The following is a 14703-nucleotide window of genomic DNA, read 5'->3' on the forward strand; positions in this document are numbered from 1 at the left end:
ACAAATATATCTAAGTTTTCTTCAGGTAACAAATATTGTATGTAAACATCCATTGATTGTCTTATAGTAATATTTCTATAATTCTCATATTGGTAACCTGAATTAAATAATCTGAATCTATATCATAAAAATTAAGAGCTTACTCTTGTAAGTATAATACATTTTCCTAACAGCCTTCTGAAGTATGTAGTTTAAATACTTTGTTTTAGAAATGAAGCAATTAAGGCTGAGAAGTTAGTCACAGTAGGGGCAGCTAGTTCTTACAGTAGATAAGAGTACCAGACCTGGAATCCAGAAAACTCATCTTCCAGACTTCAAATCCAGCTTTAGACCCTTATTAGCTGTTGTGACCCTGGGCAAGTTACTTCATCCCTCTTTGTTTCAGTTTCCTCATCTGTAAAATGAGCTGAAGAAGGAAAAGGCAAATCATTCCATTATCTTTGACAAGAAAATTCTAACTAGGGTTACCAAGAATCAAGACTGAAAACAACTCATTGGTTACATAGTAAATGAATCAGAGTCTTTTTGGTTACCCAAATCCATTATTTTTTCTAGGTATACTGAGCCTTTATTCAAAAGGCTATACAAATTTGGAAGACTGCTAGAGATTAAAAGAAAACTTTTTTTCCTTTAATATTATTCTGTGATCTTGCTGCTGCTTAAAAGTGTTAGGGCTACATTCTAGCCAATACCATATAAATATTACTCAACTTCTTAATCTAAGAATAGTTAGGACCTTTTAACTTGGTTTAATCTGAGAAATCTCTGGTATTTTTAGAAAATTAAAAAAAATGGGTTTAATTGAATGCTTTCACCCATCTGTCAGGGATGTTTTAGAAGAGATTTTTATGTTGGAAGCTTTGTTGGGCCTCTGGAACCTTAAAGGTCCCTTCTGGTTCTGATTCTTTGATTCAGACAAAGAGCATGGAATTTGTTTTAATTGATTTTTTAGAGATAAGAAGGCTTATTTAATTGGAAGAAAAATCTTTGCTTAAGAATATTTTGCAATTTTTTTCAGAACTCATATAACCTTTGTGGGCCTTAATTTCCTTATCTGTTAAAGCATGGGATCAGACTAAGTAACCTCTAAGGGACTGTCCTGCTCTAAGACATGATTTTATTCTTAAAATAAAAATTTTTAAATGTAAAAAGAATAAGCTGAAAAGAATTATGACTTTATAGTCAAAAGGTTTTATTTCCTAGTTTTTAAGTAGCTTTTAAAAAAGTTTAGGGTTTATGATTTATGAAAAAGAATAAAGTATAGTATTTGATGCTTTTAATAAAGTACTTAATAGTACTCTAAAGTACATCCTAAAGTTTTAAGATTTGAACAAGTCTTCTAAATGCAGACCTAGAGGTCTATCCCTTGCTACACCAATCTGAATAACCTAGAATTCACCATATAGAGCATAATAGAAAACCAAAGCTGTGTAGAATCAGGAAAATTCAGGAACATATAATGAATACCTCAGTTTGGCTAGTGTTGCGTATATAGTATGAGAAAAACTAGAAGTTATGGAAGTTCTTGAGAAAATTCTGAACTTTTCTTTAGGCAACATTGAATCATTGGAAGGTTTTGAACAGAGTAATTTGAGCAGATTTGTGTATAAGTAACTTTGGACTATCTGGGGTTTGACAGTGAGTGGATTCCTGGAGAGAGTATGGTGGAAGTGGTGGGTGTTAACAAAAAAATCTGTAGTAGAATGGTGGCACTTACAGGAAAAATCATGGGATACTACTCTCCATTGGTTCAAGTTTTGCCTTCCTTCAAAATTCCTGTGCTATTTTGTCTTCCATGACTCTTTTCTCCCTTAACCAAATGTAATCTTTCTCTTATTTCTCATGGTTCATTGCCTGGACCACCTCCATGCAGTTATTACACTCTTATATTTTAATTGTTAGTATACATTGAGACTAGGAAAACAAGTGGTAATTAAGTATGGCATACAAATTCATATGATTGTGAGTTGAGAGAAAAGTCACTGATAACCCTAAAGTTACAACATTGGAGGTGATGCAGTAATCATGCATTGTATAGGAGAGACCCTACTTTATAGCTATACAATATGGTAGAGGCCATTTCATCCACCTCTTTCATTTGACAGATGAGGAAACTAAGGCTGAAGGAAGTTAAGTGACTTGATTTAGGACCACATAACCAAAAGTGTCTGAGGTGGGATTTTAACTCAGTTCTTCCTCATTCTTCATTGAACATTCTTAACTACCATATCAAGCTGCTTCTAAAAATAATATAATTGCATTCCCTCATCTTTAATATAAGGGGTGTGCCTAGATGGTTTCTAAGGTTCCTTCTAGCTCTAACACTAAAAGATCTAAATGTTTTGTAATTATGCATATAGTTTAAGACTAGCTTGTTTTTAATCAAGCACATTTTCTTAAGGAATCTTTATTTTATGCAGATTGTACCCATACCTATGCCTATACATAGAATGGATATCTTGTATAGTCATAAACTCAGCACGCTCAAAATGGAGCTCTTCAGCTTTTTGTCAGAAATATACTCCTTCCCTCCACTATTCTTGCAGTTATTGGAGCCAGTGTGGTAAGAAGGAAGAAAGGATGCCAGCATTCATTAAATGTCTACCATGTACTTGACAAAATACTGTTTCATTTGAGCTTCAAAACAACTATTGGAGGTACCTGCTCTTATTATCCTCATTTTACAATAGCAAGATAGATAGTGAATAAATCACTTGCCAGGATTATTCAGCCAGGCAGTGTCTAAGATGGGATTTGAACTTTCTTACCTTAAATGCAGTTCTCTAGCTACCGAACCATCAAACTGCTTAGATGATAAAGCAGAGGGAAAAGCATAGGATTTGGAGCCCAAGGAGACCTGACCTGAGATCTAGCTTGTGTACCTATTACTCTCCATTGGTTGAAGTACTACTGTCTTTCAAAACCTAACTCATGTGCCACCTTTCATAAAGCCTTCTTTGAGCTTTCTCTCCCTCAATTGAATGTAGTCTTTCTCCTCATTTTTCTCATAGTTTGTTGCCTGGACCCACCTCTATGCATTTATTTCATTCTTTCTTTGTATTCTATTTCACTCTTTCTTGTATCCTAGTTGTAAGTGTGCATTTCATTCCATCAGCTCCTTAGCTTCCTAAGATAAAGGGTTTATCTTTTTATTCCCAGTATTCAGCACAGAACTTTGCAAATAATTGTTGTTCAGTCATTTCAGTAATTTTCAACTCTTTGTGGCCCCATTCGGGTTTTCTTGACAAAGACCCTAGAGGGGTTTTTTATGTCCTTTATATTTTACAGATAAGAAAACTGAGCAAACAGGTACATACAACTAGGAAATGTGTAATGCCAGGTTTGAGCCCAGGGAGATGAGTCTTCCTGACTCCAGGTACTCTATCATCCACTGTGCAACTTGTTTGCAAATAGTAGGTACTAAGTAATAATAGGTGTTCAGTAAATGTTTGAAGTGAATTGTGAAGAAAATTTCTAAGCACTCCTTAGAAACTTGTAGAGACTAGTTTTTTATTTTTTTATTCTTGAGCACTAATTTTATTGAAAATAATTGGAGTATTTGCCAGGCATCCTAGAAAAAATTTTGAAGTATGCAGTAGAAATGGAAAGAACTCTGGCCAGTATCACTGCTGGAAATGGAGGGAGGTCAAGGAAAAAAGTTTATTGTGGTATAAATAAAGATTATCACTTTGCATGGATTATGTCAAATGACCAATTTCTTTCTTTATTTAATTTCCTTACAAATAACTATAGAATCATAGATTAGGACTGGGAAGAACCTTACAGACTATTTTATTGAATTCTCTCATTTTACAGATAACAAAACTGAGACTGGGAGAGATCAAGGGTCTAACCCAAGGTTCTGCATAAATCACTTAATAGAATAAGGATTGTAATTCATTTTTCTTTACTACCTAAGTTACTTCATTCTATTTAAGTCAAATAATCAAACACTTATGAAGTATTGACTCTTGTCATGGAGATAGAAGTAAAAATAAACCAGTTTTTCTTAAGGACATTATATGAAGTACAAAAAGCTATGCTTGGAAGGAAGCTAAGGATTTTACAAAATTAAAGTTAGAAAGTACTGAGTGCATTTCACACACAGCAAGCAATAACATGTACGGATTCATGGAAACTGAACATAGAATGTTATGTTTTCGGGGAGACTAACCAACCAATACAATTGTATTAGAATAATAGCACAGGGGGGCTGATATGAAGAAAGTAAGTAGAATCTATGTAGTATAGATAGAAAGCATTTTAAATGTCAGGGGGAAGAGTTTGTATTTTCGGGAATAGGGAACAATTGAACATTTCTGAATAGAGGTGGCATGATCATATCTGTGTTTTAGTAATATCAGTTTGACCAGCTGGCAAGGTTGGGGAGAAGAGGAGAGAGGGATAGATTGGACAAAGGAGACTCTGGAGATGGGGAGACCAGTTAGGAGACAATTGAAGGAATTGGAGGGTTTACGGGGACCTGAAATACAGGGTAGGAAATGCACAAAAGGAGAGGAGAGAATAGATGTGAGAGATGTTTTTAAGGTAGAAGCAAGAAGACTTGATAGGTGTTTGAGATTGTGAACTTGGGATAAAATATAAGGAGTTGATTTTAGACCTGTGGAATTTGAGCTACTACTGGGACATTCCCAGTTGGATGTTAGTAATGTGTGGGACTGGAGTTCATGAGAGAAAAAAGGGCTAGATAGAAAGAGTTGATAATTCTCTGAGTAGAGATAATTGAATGATATAGTATTTGATGTGATGACCATCAAGAATGTAGAGAGAAAATGGAACCCAGAGTATAACTTGTTCACCTACTTGTTGGGAGGAAGATAATGATCTGGGAGAAGAAAAAAAAAGGACTGAGGAGGAATGATCAGCCCAGACAGGAAAAACCAAGAGCATGGTCACTAAAACCAAGTGAGTAGACTGTGTCTTGTTTTGTTTTGTTTTGTTTAGGTTTTTGCAAGGCAAATGGGGTTAAGTGGCTTACCCAAGGCCACACAGCTAGGTAATTATTAAGTGTCTGAGACCGGATTTGAACCCAGGTACTCCTGACTCCAAGGCCGGTGTGTTATCCACTACACCACCTAACCGCCCCCAGTAGACAGTGTTGAAGAGTAATTAAACAGTGTCAAATTTTACAGGGATATTTATTCTAGTGGACAGATAGCTTAAAACTTTCATTCTTGAAATTCACATCATATTTTCAAATTGGGAAACAGTTGTATCAGCATCTAGAAAAAGTGTATTATACCTCATAGGCTTACAGTGTGGTAGTAACTCAATTTTTTTTTTGTGACACTTAAGTTTATAGAAGAAACAAGAAAGCCACAATAATCATCATTCCAAGTATGGAGAAATTGGTATTATTAAAGTGCAGTGAGAGAGATTGATGAGAATGGATTTATGCTTCTGTGGAAAATAGCTTATTAATTTTAATACAGGAAAGTACTCTTGAAAAAGAAAAGGATAGGAATTGGTAGATGGTTGTAGGGCATTTGTGCTTGAGACTTTGATTCTCTCTTGGCAGAGGGAGAATGTTATTTGTTTCAGTTTTTCTCTCCTTGTAGGGATAGGTCAGCTCTTACCTCATTGACAGCTTATGAAAAATGTGTGATATGAATGGGATAGATTTAGGATCTGAATAAATCTTAATTCCTTATGTTCTCCATGAATTTTCAACATCTATTTGCCAGACACTGTGGTAAGCACTGAAGATATAAAGGCAAAAATGGTTCATGCCCTTAAGGAGCTCTAATTCTAATGAAAAAGATACATGGAAATACACAGGTACCCAAGGTATATATAGAGAGAGTAAGTAGAAGTTAATCCCAGAGGTAAAAGCACTAGCAACTGGGGGAGACTGGAAAAGACTTTTCCTAGAAGGTATCTCTTGACTTGAATCTTGAAAGCGTCCAAGGAAACTGAGAGATAGATTAGAGGAAGGGTAGAGCATTCCAGGTAGATGCCATAGCCAGTGTAAAAGCATGTAGTCAAGAGATTGAATGTCAAGTACAGTAAAATAATAATATGACTGAATTTTAGAGTGTCGAGGTATATTTAGGAAAGAAAAGGTAGGAGGAGGGAGGTCAGATAGTAAAATTCTTTTAAATGCCAATTTAAGGAATTTACACCTGATTCTGAAGGTAATAAGCAGGCACTAGATTTTATTGAGTAAGGGAATGAGATGGTAGACTATGTCTTAGGAAAACCAACTTGGCAGTTGAGTGGAAGATGAATTGGAATAGGAAGAGATGTCTGGAGCAGAAAGACTAAGAAAAAGACTATTTTGTAGTTTAGGAGAGAAATGATAAAAGCCTGAATTAGAGTGGATGATTTTTTGAGTGGAGAGAGGAGGATGATGTTTAGGAGAGACTGAAAGCAGAGAATTACAAGATTTTTTTTTTTTGACTGTTTATGTGAGGTTAGTGAAAGTGAGGAAGTGAGGATGATACCAAGGTTATAATACTGGGTGCCAGAGAAGTTGGTGGTTCTCCCTATAGTAATAGGGATATTGGAAAGAAGGAAGAGTGTGTGTGTGTGTGTGTGGGGGGTACAGAGGGGGAGGGGAAGGGGAGAAAATGAATTCTGTTTTGTATACATTCTTGGGATTTTTACAGAAGATCCAATCTAGATGCCAAAAGTCAGTTGATGTAAGATTGGAGCCACAGAGCGCACTAAGAATCATTTGCATAGAGATGATAATTGAAATCATTAGAGATGATGAGGTCACCAGTAGAAGATAATATGGAGGAAAGAAAAAAGGATCCAGGACAAAACTTTATTGGGATACTCAGTGAGTGTGATATGAATTAAGAATCTAGCAAGCAAGATTAAGAAGGAGCCTATCAGAAGCAAAATCTGAAGAGAACAATGTTGTGTAAACCTAAAGAGGAAAGAGAATCCCGGAGGAGAAAGTGATCAAGTGTCAAAGGTTGCAGAGATAAAGAAGGATGAGATTTAAGAAATGGGCCATTAAATGTAGCTATTAGGGAATTATTAGTAACTTTGGAGAGGGCAGTTTTGGTACAGGCAGGTACAGGTAATTTTACTTTGCATAAGGATTTGCATAAATTCCTGCTGAGGGAACTCACAGTCCCAGTACAGATTAGCTACTATACTTTGCCCAGAATCACATAGCAAGTTACTTATCAGAAGCAAGACTTGAATCCTGTTCTTCCTGATTCATAGACTGACTCTCAACACACTCTACCATACTGCTTTTCTCCCTCATTTTAGAGATAACTGATTTTCGGAGAAGTTAAATGATTTATTTAGGAAAGCACAGCTAGTTAGTAAGAATTAGAACTAAAACTCATGTCTCTTTACTCCCAGTCTATTACTTATAGTTTTGTGTCATGATTAGGAAGAAATAGTTTTTTCAGTCTTCTCTATTAAAAATGTAGTTATTCAGTTGTCATCTAATTATCTTTTCCCTGTTGATGAGAATCCCATCCAAATTTGAAGTTTTCTTTACTGATTTCTCTAGTTTATTATGAAGGATGAAATTATTAAGACAAGTCAAGACATTAGGTAAGGAAATGTTTGCACTAGATATCTGATCAAAACCTGATGTCCAAAATATGTAAAGGCAGTTAACTAATATTACTATTTTCAAAAGGATTAATATTATCATATGAAACATGTTCCAAATCACTAATAAGAGAAATACTGTTTAAAGCCAACAGCAAAATGTCAAGATGACAAAAATGCCTGATAAACTTGGGGTTGGGGGACATCTAGGTGGCGCAGTGGATAGAGCACCAGCCCTGGAGTCAGGAGTACCTGGGTTCAAATCCGACCTCAGACACTTAATAATTGCCTTGGGCAAGCCAGTTAATCCCATTTGCCTTGCAAAAACCTAAAAAAAAAAGTTTGTGTTGGAAGATCTGAGGTAAAACAGACTCATTATTGATGGAATTGTCAATTGACCTACCTGATCTGACAAACAATTTAGAATTAAAGAAAAGTGGCTAAATTGTTTATTTTGTTTGGCCTATTTATTCTACTTCTAGACATATACCCCCAAATAGGTCAAACAGAAAAGTTTAATGTTTCCAAATATTTGTAGCCTTTTTTTTTTTGGTGGTGGTAGTAAACAACAGGAAGAAAAGAAGGTGTCCATTGATTGGAGAATTAGTAAGCAAACTTTGTAATGTGAATGAATGTAATATGATTATGTAAGGTAAGACAAATATGAGAGCTCAGAGAAGCATGGAAAGATTTACGTGGACTAAGCCAAACTAGAAGAACAATATATCCAGGAATCTATATTCCTGGAGAATAAGTACTGAAATATATATTACTTTCTCAGCTGGGGTGGAATGAGAAAAGAAGAATGAGAAAAATGTTACTATATTGTCAGATAAGATCACCCTGTTGGGATGTATTTGTTTACTTTTGTTTCTTTGTAATAAGGTAATAATTTGAAGGTGAATATTCAGAAATGAATGACATGAAAACAAAGCTTTTTAGAAAACATATATAAAAATTGGGCAGAAACATTGCTAGTAGACATTTGAAGTGCTCCATTACTACTTTATCATGTTTCTGATTTACTGATCTCCCATCTTTTTTTTCCTCTTTTTCCCCAGTTGCTGTATAGTATTTTCTCTTTTTAACTACTTGTTGACTAACCAAGTTCTCTCCACCATACTCTTCGCATTCACTCCTGCATTTTTTTCATGTGAGTAGATTTTCTTATATAGTGCTACTATGACTATCTACCTTTTAACTACTTTGTCCTTTTAAAATAAGTACCCTTCCAGAGCCAAATTTCAGTTATGGACCTCATCCTGCCAAGTGTCAATGGTGTTAATGAAATCAACTCTCCACTACTTCCTACTCAATTTTTCAATCCTTCCTAATTTGGCTTTTGACTTCATTTTTTTTTACCCAAAGCTTTTCTTTTCAAGGTAAGCAGCTATCTTTAAATTGCTAAACCCAAAGACTTTTCTTTACCCTTCTATTTTTTAAAAATTTAAATATTTAATTTATTTCTTTTTCCAACTCTATGCAACCAGTTTTTACCAATCTTTTTTTTTGCAAGGTTTTGAGTTTTATATTTTTTTCCCTCCCTCCTTTCCCCCACCCCCTGACAGAAAGCAGTCTAATATATAGACTCTACATTTATAACCATGCTAACATAGATCTATATTGATCATGTTATGAAAGAAGAATCAAATTCAAAATGGAAGAAAAAAACATTAGCGAGGAAAAACAAAGGCAATATATATTATAAAACAACTTTTAAAAATTGAAGATAGTAAGTTTTGGTCTTCATTTAAACTCCACAGTTCTTTCTCTAAATATGAATGGTATTTCCAATGACAAGTCTTTTAGAATTGTCCTTGATTTTTGTATTGCTGAAATGAACAAGTCCATCATAGATTATCATTACCCTTTGTTGTTCTTAGTCTGAGTAATGTTCCGGTTCTGCTCATTTCACTTAGTATCAATTCATGCAAATCTTTTCCAGGCTTTTCCAGAATAATAGTGTTCCATAATATTTATATGACAATTTGTTTAGCCATTCCCCAATTGATGGGCATCCCCTCAATTTTCAGTTCTTTGCCACTACAAAAAGATCTGCTATTAATATTTTTGTACATGTGGGATTTTTACCCTTTTTCATCACCTCTTCATTATTATTATTATTATTACTATTATTATTTACCTCTCTGGTACTTGACACTTTTGATTACCCTCTTCCTTATTTGAAACATGTTATCAGAATTATAAGCTACCTTTGACATCATCTGGTCCAGTTTGATCTTTCAGTGCTAGAATCTTTTTTTACCTGTCTCTTACTTGAGGGCAAGGAGATATTTTTTCCTTCTTATCTTCTCAGGTCAACTTAGCATGAGTGATCAAAACTGGTTATACAATTTTATGGAAATAGCATACTTCTCATACTGATGGAATTTTCCTGACTTTAGTAGTTAAACTTTTCTTTTAAGAAATCTTATATTTCTTGATTAAATGAAAGAGAAAAAGCCAGCTTGATTTTGCTTTGGAAACGACTAATGAAAAATTTAGACAATTTCAGAAATATTTTAAAGTTCTATAATTCAGAAATATGAATTCATGGAAATAAAAATAATCTTTTTCATTTGATGGTAATAGATTGGTGAAGGTTTATAGACTTTTTTGGCTGTCTTGTGGAAGTTTTATAATGTTTGGATTATAATGTAGTCTGTTTCTAGAGAAAGTTCAGTTTGTGCTCTTGCCATTCTTTCTTATTTTCATCTCTTTTATGTGTATGGATACTACCACCCAAAGTGAATGAGATTCTTATATTTGAAGATATTATTGTAACTAGTTAATTGCTTATAGTCAAATGGTTTTTGTATTGTATAGATTTGCTAAGTCAGTAGATTTAGAAACTCCTCAAGTACAAGTGCAATGTTTAAAATTTGTACAAAAATTGAACCTGAATTTAAGTGAAATAAATTTTGCAGTAATTACTTTGAATTGTTATGACTACTAAGTTTTCAAAATCTGGCTGAAGTTAAATCTTGATATGAGAAAATAGTCATGTGACTCCTCACTTCCTTCACCTCCCATAATTTCTTGAAATTTTTAGTCATTTGGATTTACTGCAACAAATATATTTAGTTGATTTTCCTGGTCATTAAGTAAAATCTACTCAAATAAGCTTTTTTCTCCCTAATGAGGTTTTTTTGAACTTTTAGTGTTGCATTTTCATATTAGGAAATAATATTCTTACTGGAAGCATGCATAATAATATAATATTTATGAATTAGTTGCTATAAAACTTTTTCTTAGGTAGAGTGATCCCCATAGTAACTAGTGACACAGTGTTTTATGTTTTGCCTAGTGCTTTCCTCACACTCCCATGAGGCTAGTAAATGTTGTTATCCCCTTTTTATAGATGATGAAATTGATACTACCAGAATTTGATTTACCTAGGTAAGTTAAGAATTGGAGCCTAGATTTGAAAAAAGATTTTCTCAACTCAAAGACTGGTGTTTTTTCTTCCACAATTGTGAAATGTCTATCCTTATCTGGATAGAAGCAAAAGAATGAAGCATGATTTACTAGGTTAGTAATAGACTGTGTATCAGAGGCTTACATCTCTTAACCTTGGCTTTGTGGCTTTATGAACTTGACTGGTCACTTAATCTCTATATTTTAGCATACTGACACACCCCTAGGACAAAGTACACACTGAACTAACACTGCTTAAGATTTCAGAATACTACTGTACTTTGCGGTATCACACAGTCTAATCTGAAGAATATTATGAATAAAAGTTTGTCCTTATAAATAAATGTTTTTAGGTATTTTTCCATTCGTGGCACGTTACTTGCATAAACTGCTTATATTCCTCAAATATTTTTAAAGCTTATATGATCATAGATTTACAGCTGGGAGGGACCTTAGCATCTGCTCCAAGCCCCTCATTTTACAGATGAACTGAGGCCAAGAGAGGTTAATTACCCTATCCAGGATATCATATAACTTAGTACTTATGTGAGTCAGGATGTCAGGGCAAGTCTTCACTTCACATTGTTGCCTCTGTAGTATGTTTTGTATTTGTCCCTTGCTACAGTTTAAAGTGGATTGATGGTGACAACATGAATGTTTTCAATTTTTTTTAATAGCTTAAAGAGATGAAGTGGATGGAGTGGGTGAGTTATTTTTGAGACCATTTTGCTAGGTAATAAGGGTTTCCTCTATTTACTACAGTAGAGATGTCACACTTGAGACCTGGGCCAAATGTGGCCAGAAGAATGCCAGTGAGGCCCAAATCAATTTGATATGTAATTGTAATAAAATGTAACAAAATAAATAAAAATATAATGCAACATAGATAACATTAATTTGTTTTTCTAAGTCAGCAGGAGACCTATTAGTGATCTCTTTGCATTTGAGATTGATACTCCTGGATTATACCACACTGAAAAACAAAAATTTAATAAACTTTGCCACTAGTAAATAAGTCAACAAAATTAATATTGTGAAAAAAATAAGAAAAAATAATATTGTGAGAGTCTCAACTGAGAGAAATTGTTATAAATGTTGGAAAGTCCCTAGGTAATTTTTAAAGAAGGCTAGAGCTACAGTGGCTTAAAATCTTTTCACAGCTGTTGTTGGTACTGTAACTGTTTTAAGAGAAAATAGATTAGCCTTTAGTTTCTCCTGTAACTAGAAACCTCCTAAACTAAATTTAGTTTTAAAATTCTCAGCCAGTAATACTTAAAAAATGACTGCACAGTACACCTTAATAAGCATATCCAATTCAGACAAGAATAGCTCGTCTGCAGACAATTCCTAAAAGAAACCCAAGACCCTATCTTAATTAGCTGGGTCTGTGGATTCTAATAGTATAAAGTGTAGTCCCTTCATACCTTCTCATCATGTGATTATCCATGCCTTTCATAATTTATGTAACACACTGAAAGTCTTTCTTTGACTCTGACTCTTAATACCAGTGTAGCACTAGTTCTCTTCTATTAATAGCCATTTTTGTTATGTCACTGATCCACCACCGTTTCTAAATATTCATATCTTTTGATTATATCCATTATACCTTTAGACTAAAAGTCTAAACCTTATGCTCCAAAATACATCTTTCTGTTATCATTTGATATACTTTTAGTTTGACTTTATTATACATAACCAGGAGGTATTAGAGATGAGCTTTTGTAGGAGACAACTTAGAACTGAAAGCATAATTTTCAAAATGCAGTCTTGATCTCATCTTCCTATTCAATTGTAGGTTTTGCTCAGTACCTATCCAAAGAATTATATGATTGATTTTTTTTAACCCAAGAATTTTATATTTGTCCCTATTAAATTTCATTTAATTATATTTGACTCAGTGTCCTAGCCTTTAAGGATTTATTTGACTCTTGTCTACATCTTTGATATACCTACCACTGTAGCAAGGAACTCTTGCTAGAGATCAGCTTTAAAATTCAGTAAGTAAATCAATAAGCATTTATTAAGAACCTCTGCCAGGCATTGTGCTTTGGTTCTGGGGGAACAAAAAAGGGCAAAAGATAGTCCCTCTCCTTAAGGAGTTTATAGTGAGGGAGGAGGAAAAAGAGGTATCACTTTTCTATTTATAGTTTGCATACTTTATAATTGTTTCACTTATTTTAAAAGTCAGTACAACAGATTATATCCTTCAGTCTTGTGACACTTCTTCTATTTTTCAAGGTCTTTCAAAGGTCTACACTAATCACATCCTCAGTTCTTTCAGGAACTTGGGTTGTATTGAACTCATTTAGTACCACTTGTTGTTCTTATTACTATTGCTCTACTTAATTTTGGTTTTCAATGCTATCAGCAATTACCTGACCTGCATTTGAAGCTTTTCCAGCTTGATAAAGTAATTCAAGGTAGAATGTAGTAGGGGCAAAGGAAAGATCTTGAGAGTGTCCTACATTTATATGGGACTCTTTACATATCTCATTTTTTCCTCAAAACCACTGTGAAACTATTATTGTCTGCATTTTACAGATGAGAAAACAAAGCCTAGAGTAGAGAGAACGTGTCATTGAGGGTCAAACAATTACAGGTAGGCAAATACCTGAGGTGAAATTTGAACTTGGTTCTTCCTGACTTCAGGTCTAAGACTCTTAATCATTCATTATCTAACAGTCTCTCATTTGTCTAGTGAATATTTGAGGAGGGAAAGAATACTTTGGAATGGAAATCAGGAAAACTTACATTGAGAAAATAACTGAACTGAGCCTTTTGCAATTTGATTCCTTTTTAAAAACTTTTTATTGATTTTAGTTTTTATTGGATTGTGGTTTGTAAAGTATGTGCTTAATATTTTTGCTCTTCTGTATTTTGAGACATTTATGCCTTGTTTTTTATAAAGTGCCATGCATAGTTTAGGAGTACATAGGTTTTTATTTTTTATTTACATTGATTAATTTTAAGAAATCCTGTCCTATCTAATTTTTAGAAAATGCTATTCAGGTCCTTAACTTAAATATCTTTTTGTTAGATTTGTCTGGTTCTGAAAGGGCATATTGTACTCCCTTTTGCTCCTTGCCGTTTTTTTTCCTATAATAAATTAGGTGTTATGCCATTGATGTTATTATATTTCATTATCTTTGGTGCCTTTTAAGTATGGTGCAGTTTCCTTGATATTTTTTCAACTATGTCTGTTTTTATAATACTTCCTTGACTGAGGCATGATTAGTCTGCTTTTAAAATTTTACCTGAAGCAAAAATTCTGCCATATTGATTCATTTTAATTTTGTGTGAATCTTTGTTTAAAGTGTATTTCTTTTAAACAACACATTGTTGGATTCTTTTTTTTTTCAGAATTTTTTTTTACTTTGAATTTTTTTTACAATTTCCCCCCCTAATCTTGCTTCTCTCTCCCATCCCCCCACAGAAGGCAGTCTGTTAGTCTTTACATTGTTTCCATGGTATACATTGATCTAAGTTGAATGTGATTAGAGAGAAATCATATCCTTAAGGAAGAAAAATAAAGTATTGTGCCTGATTGTTGGTGCCAATGGAATGAGCAAGTCCATTAAGGTTGGTCATCACCCCCATGTTGCTGTTAGGATCTACAGTGTTCCTCTGGTTCTGTTCATCAGTCCATGCAAATATTTCTGGGCTTCTCTGAATTCCCACCCCTCCTGGCTTTTAATAGAACAGTAATGTTCCATCACATACATATACCACATTTTGTTAAGCCAT

The 14703-nt window shown here is 34.0% G+C and overlaps 1 protein-coding gene across 4 annotated transcripts in view; it reads left to right on the plus strand.

The window, feature by feature from the left end:
• Positions 1–14703, plus strand: part of PPM1A (protein phosphatase, Mg2+/Mn2+ dependent 1A) — a 113032-nt gene that overhangs the window by 51667 nt on the left and 46662 nt on the right. Inside the window, exon 1 of one of the 4 annotated variants that reach the window (XM_074235944.1) lies at positions 6609–8695. The exons of the other annotated variants lie outside the window; for them this stretch is intronic. The gene's annotated coding sequence lies outside the window, so the exon portion shown is untranslated. Of the gene's footprint in view, positions 1–6608; positions 8696–14703 lie in introns of those variants that run through there. 4 annotated transcript variants of the gene reach the window in all.

Source organism: Macrotis lagotis, chromosome 4, assembly GCF_037893015.1.
Source record: "Macrotis lagotis isolate mMagLag1 chromosome 4, bilby.v1.9.chrom.fasta, whole genome shotgun sequence".
NCBI classification, from domain to species: domain Eukaryota; kingdom Metazoa; phylum Chordata; class Mammalia; order Peramelemorphia; family Peramelidae; genus Macrotis; species Macrotis lagotis.